Below are 6,628 nucleotides of genomic sequence, written 5' to 3' on the forward strand. Positions count from 1 at the left end.
TGTGTGTGTCCTTGTGTGTGTGTGTGTCCTGGCCATGGTCCAAGGCCTCTCTAACGAGCCAACATGGACTCAGTACGTAACCCCTCCCTCCTCCCCCTCTCTCCCTCCTGACCTCCTCTGAGGTCACCGGCTCCCACCGCCGCGACCTGACCAATCACAGCCGGGCGCTGTGACGGACAGCCGCCGGCTCCAAGGACGCCGAGGGCGGAGGGATTAGACGGCGAGGACGAGCGCGGCGTTAATAAAGGATTGTGATGTTTTGGAGTTAATATTCACACTGAGGGACGAGGGTTGTTGTTTTTTATGTTGCATTGGATGAAAAATAAATGAAGGCATCATCAGCGCGTGTTTTAAAATACATAAAGTCAAGCTTCAGATTCACACACAACAAAGACTTCTACAACAATAAATATATTCATATCAACGGAGAAAATAACACACTGTGAGGATTATAGCAGCTTCAGACTGCGAGGGGGAGAGTTGAAGGGGGGGGGTGAGGACAGAGAGAGGTGAGCAGGTGACAGGGACATCAGGAAGTGACTTATTGTCGTTTTTCAGCAGGTGGCGCTGCAGCAGAGACTCACAGACTCATAACTCCGTCAAATTCAAACCCACCGACACGAAACACACAGTTTTACATTCAGAGTGCTTCAAACTTCCAGAACATGTTATTATATCTGATATCCATCCAGAACAAACAACCATAAATCCACTAAGAAATCATTAAAAAAAGTCTCTTCTTATAACTGCAGAAGGTTTATAAGTTTCCTTCAGTATCGCAGCGCTCCAGCCACAGAAACACTGCTAACAGCAGCTGCTAATTGATCCTTTGGCCACTTTTAATAGTGCTAATTAGACTAAATACGACAAATATAACCTAAACACAACAACTGGGATCAAGTTGCAGCCCACAGCTAACTAGTTGCCTTCTCTTTACAGCCCAAAGCATTATGGGAAATTCATTTTCCAAAACCATCAAGATGTTTTTATATTCCTGACACTCTCATCTATCCATCCACATACAGATATTTACCCTCTGTTGAAAACCATTGGATATATAGATGTACAGATCAATGTGAATATTAATGTTTCAGATAGATCAGTCTTATAACAGGAAAATGTCTTTTAAAGCTTCAATTAGTGAAATAAACAGAACAGAAACCTGAAACCACGACAGATAATATTATATTTATAACTGTAAATCATTGATTGCTCCCTGTTTCTCTCAGCCCTGTAATGTCTGCAGGTCTTCCTCTCACACTTCCCAAAAAGCTTCAACAACCAGAGGGCAGGACGTCCTGCATGTTGCCTGAGAGGCAAACCGCAGGGCAGAGAGAACACAGTGGATGATGCATTAAGGTCCAGAGGAGGAAGGAAAACAGTCCACAAGCTGGAATCTTTGTCGCATTAAATCCACTCACGAGTCTGTAATTTATGGAGGTTGGAGGATGTACAGATCTGATCTGAGCGCTGCATTTATGGTGTTGATTAAACATTTCACACAGACGAGTATCGTGTCGGAAGTGAGAGGTGAGGAAGGAGCGAAACGTCAGAAAACAGAACAAATGAGTTGACAACAGAACTCCAGGTTTTAAATACAAATACTCACATTTTATCCAGAAATCAACTCACACAGACTTCAGACTGTCGTCACGCAGAAGTACCAACATTTTCTTATTAAAACAACCAAATAACCATTGTTTTTTTTTTAACAGTCTTGCTTCTTAACATGACTTCTCAAAAGTCAGAGCGTCTTTGAAAGCACCACCACAACGGAGGACCACGAGTATCACAGAAACAAAAATAAAGCATTTCATTTGTAAACTGGGAATTGTTGGGTCTCTATAAATAATGTTATAAGGAGTAGGTAAATCAGTGAATACAGACAACAGCTGAGACTAAAATGATTCAATTTAAACTCCACAAAGCTCCTCTACAGACAGGCTCACTGTCATATTCAATCACAGATTCCTTTAAACTGTAAAGAAACTAAAGAGTTTATGATCTTGAACAAGAAAGCGAATAACTTCTTTCTCCATCATTTCAGCTCTTTATCAGTCAGATCATCTTCTGTAAAATATAAACCAACAACTTCAACCAGCTAATGTAAAATGATTCCTGGACTGAGCCGGACAAACCTGAACCCGACTCCAGAGGCAGTGGATGAACAAGCGTGTGAGAGAGAGAGAGACAGACAGAGAGACAGAGAGAGAGAGAGACAGGGTCCTGACAGAGGGCGGTCAGGTGACTTCCTACCTGTCGATGATGACGGGGTCAGAGGGCGTCTCGTTGCGATTCCCGCAGCTCTTCTTGTCACAACACCGACTGAAAGAGACAAATACAGATTTACTACATTGAACTAAACACTGAACTACACACTGAACTACACACTGTACTACACACTGAACTACACACTGAACTACACACTGAACTACACACTGAACTACACATTAAACTACACACTGAACTACACATTGAACTAAACACTGAACTACACATTAAACTACACACTGAACTACAGGGTTAGTTTGGATCTGAACGTGTTAACTAACTGACAACTTTACATAATCCATCTGACTTAATTACTATTTACATACATAAATAAATATATTTCTAAAGCATTATATAAAGCAAGAAATCTCTGTCTGTCTGTGTGTGTGCGTGTGTGTGTGTGTGTGTGTGTGTGTGTGTGTGGCTCAAATATCTCTGCAGATCAGGATCAGACTGACCTGAGAGAGTTTCAACATTGGCCTGTGTGTTTAAGGGTGTGAACGTCGCTTGTGGACTTACAAAAAGATACTCGTTTAATTATTCATAAACTGATTCTCGATTCGCTAGCATTGCAACAATCAGCCACACAGAACCAATCACTGCAGAGCGTTTGAAGGTTTTCCATTTCCTCCCCTGTCAATGTAAACCCTCGGACACTTTATAATCATATGGATGCTGTTATAATGTGTAGTGATTGAGATCCTGACCCACCAAACATCCTGGAAAGTGACGAAGTTACGTTTTTACGTAAAAAACGTTTTTTTTTTTCTGAACACAGAACCTCATTGTGAATTGAAAGTGCTAAACACTGAATCACTGAAAGATGGTAGGTTTTAATCTCATAACAAATTGTAATGCCTGATTAAACATTAATATTTAGTGTGATACAGGATCTTTTCAGTGGTTTACCCCTTCCAAAACACTCACCGCTGGTCTCAGCCACACCACACGAGCCAGGTCAGAAGGGCTCAGTATCCCTTGGCCGATGGCGATCCTGTCAGGGGGGAACATCTCGTCGATGTACCTTACTCCTTTGATGATGCAGTACTCTTTTAACTGATTGTAGTCTTGGTTGAGGAAATAATTTGGGTTGGTGGTGCTCCCATAACCATCTTGCCTGTGGCGAGCCTCCATGATGTTCAAACACACACCGGGAGGAGGCATTGTTGCAGTGTTTGGGCTCTGTTAGGAAAAATCAGATTAAGAACCATTTTGACATTTCCAATAATTCTGCATACAAAATTGAGAGATGCAAATGAATGGGTTGTCAAAGTTTTACAGGGAGTCGCAAGGCCTTCTTGATTTTAAGGGGTATAAGAAAACGTATATACAGTAGGTCTACATCTCACCATTAAGATATAAGCTCTGAGCACTTGCTATATTCACAAAGCCTTCAATCTCTGATAAACAGCCCTGTCATGTATTTGAAAAGTACACAACTAAAACAACCAAAGAGCTAATAGAGCAATGAGAAGAAAACACTACATTTGTTTGTCAAAAACTATGAATTATGCATGATTGTTAAAAATAATAATAATACAGACAGAGGATTGTATAAATTCCTAAAAATATTAGAAGAACTAATCTTTGATATTCAAATGAAATAATCTTTAAATAAAATTCATCCAAATTGCATGTTTTACACAACATTCCTGCAGTTATTGTGTTCAATAATTGGGTTAATTAAACAGTTCATCACTTGTTCTGTATGTTTTGAATATAATAAGAAATATCTATAAATCCCCTCTGGAAAAACACTTAAGGATTCTCTAAAGATCACTCTTCACTGAGTGGGAGCAGTAAAACTACCATCAAACTAACATGTACCTAGCACTGTCACAGAGTGACAAGCACAGAGTAGGAATAACCAGTTACTTTGTGTTGCAAAAACATGGATTTATTTTCAAGTTTGTTGTAGTTTTTGCAAAATCCCTATCATCTACAGTAGCAATTATTATGAAATTAATTATTTATAATATATAATAGCTATGGCATGACAGTAAATTGGCTGAAAATGAATTTAAAAAATAAAAATAAACAGACATAGGACCTCTGTATTTGTACTGCAGCCATGTAGGATCTTTTCCTAACTTAAAATACCTCTCTTAAATCTACAAACTTTTTTTAAATCATAAGAACTCTGATAAACAACAAAGTTATCTTTCACTTTACATCCAGAATTTCACTTTTTACATTATACCAACCAGTGACCCTTTGTGCCACTAATTTATTCAGTTTTTTCCTTTAATCTGTAATTCATTTGTTTCCATTAATTTGTGTAAGATACAGACTAAAACTTTTACAAAACACTTTGAACCATGCAAAAACTGCAGTCTGCACCAATTGAAAATTTGGCTTGTATTGTATTCCACCTCCTAAATATGTAGGAGATAAAATATCTTAAGTACATATAAAGAAGTAAAGTAAAGCATTTATTTTAAATACAACTTGTCACTTTAGACCACATATACACTTAAGTCACTCAAATGTAGAACAGTCTGTTTGAAATCTGAATCAATTGGTATAAAATGTTATTGGCTTTTGAAGACCTTACCTCAACTCAAGAGAAATGGTGGGTGTGTGGATCTGCAGGTAAGAGCGGGAAAGCTTCGTCTCTTACATATATGTCGGTAAATGCCTGAGGGTTGTTAACGTCTTTCTTCAGAAGACATGTAATCAAACCCTGCCTGCAGTAACCTGCACAGTGACCTTGAACTGCTGTAGCCTTTTGTATGACAAAGAGAAAGACAGGGGGAGAGAGAAAGAGTTTCACTTTCAATAGCAAGACCCTGCAAGCTACAGAAGTCATTTTTTATATCCTGAAACAAACATGACCTGGTTTGTTTATGGGGTTTTTATGTGCGCATTTATCTGCAGAGCAATAGAGTGCTTGTCAATGATTAACCTGTTGTTACCTGAAGTATGAACGCACTACCCTCTGGTTGTGCATCCTGTTAAACTAAGCTGCCAGTGTTTACAAAAGGTTTGATACTGTGATTAAAGCCAGGTCTGTAATCTTTGATACCCTGTTATTATCTTTGTTGGTAATAATAAACCAAAATTCAGCCAAATCAGCCAATAAGTTAAGATGCAGCCAGCAGCTGTACTGTTTGACTTAGCAGTGATTGGTGCAAAAGAAAGAACTGATAAAAGTAATTTGTGAACACGTCAAAATAATATATTTTCCAATATATCCGTAATTGTGTGTGTGCCAGACATCATAAAGCAAAACTTCAGCATTAAGTACATAGCATAATCATTAACAGTGTAAAAGTGACATTAGTCTACAACAAAAACTCCATTAAAAGTTCATACAAAAAATGAAATATTTAGCAACAATAGACAACAATAGAATTTGTTGTTTTATGGTGTGGTCAAACCATGTTTTCCCACTGGGTCAAGTGTTGGACTGCTGCTTATTAATGCCAGGAGACATTCACTCCTTTAATAGTTCAAGTGAGTGATCATGTTTTTATTCAGATGTCACTGTATCAGAAAGATTAGAGCACTTATGAATAAATGAGGTGCCAGTACTGGCAGTTGTGATGGCTATGATAAAGAATAGCCTCCTCCCTTCCCTGGTAGGTGCTTTTGCTAAATCACACACCATGTGCCAGCCAGCCCAGCTCATAGGATCTGAGTTTAGACACATCACTCATTTTATCAGAGAATAAGCGTTACAGGTTGCAGACTTCTAGATAAGCCTATTTCAGTGGCTGCCAACCCAAGTTTCAAAGGAAGACATGCTTAAACAGCTCACTGACATCCAAAGCTGACTGGTTAAAATTGAACTGTCGTCACTGATACCACACTTGCGTCTGTTTGGTAAATATGAATTCTGACATTATTGTATAATTACCAAAGAAAATCAATAAATCAATCAAACAATTAACATGTCTGATTTCGACTGTATGCAAATCAGGCAACAAATCCCATCTGCCTCATAAGACACTTGTGTAACTAATAAAGTCCTGCCAGATGAATCTTGTCTGGCAGTCTTATGCCAGGTTCAAGGCATGTTAGCCCTGTTGGACTATAATTATTTATGAAAGGTTGTCTGTCAAATTATCAACAATCTGTCAAAGTTTAAAGGGCAAAATATTTCTAGAAACTCCCATAATCCCAAAGCTCTGTTCCACACAATAAATTCAGTTCTCAACTATGCTACTACTACCTGTCCTGGGCCTTGGCATACAATCTAATATTTCCCCTCCAGCATCCAATCCCTCATGTGTACTGGACACTGTAGGTCTGACAATTTCAGCAGTCTTGCAAATAGGGCCAAGCTGTCCTAACTATGTTTAACATTATAAGAAATCATGTTCTTTTATAATCATCTTAAATACTGTTTTTAGTG

The sequence above is a fragment of the Morone saxatilis genome, unplaced genomic scaffold (genome assembly GCF_004916995.1).
Source record: "Morone saxatilis isolate NCDOM2014 unplaced genomic scaffold, NCSU_SB_2.0 Contig3, whole genome shotgun sequence".
NCBI classification, from domain to species: domain Eukaryota; kingdom Metazoa; phylum Chordata; class Actinopteri; family Moronidae; genus Morone; species Morone saxatilis.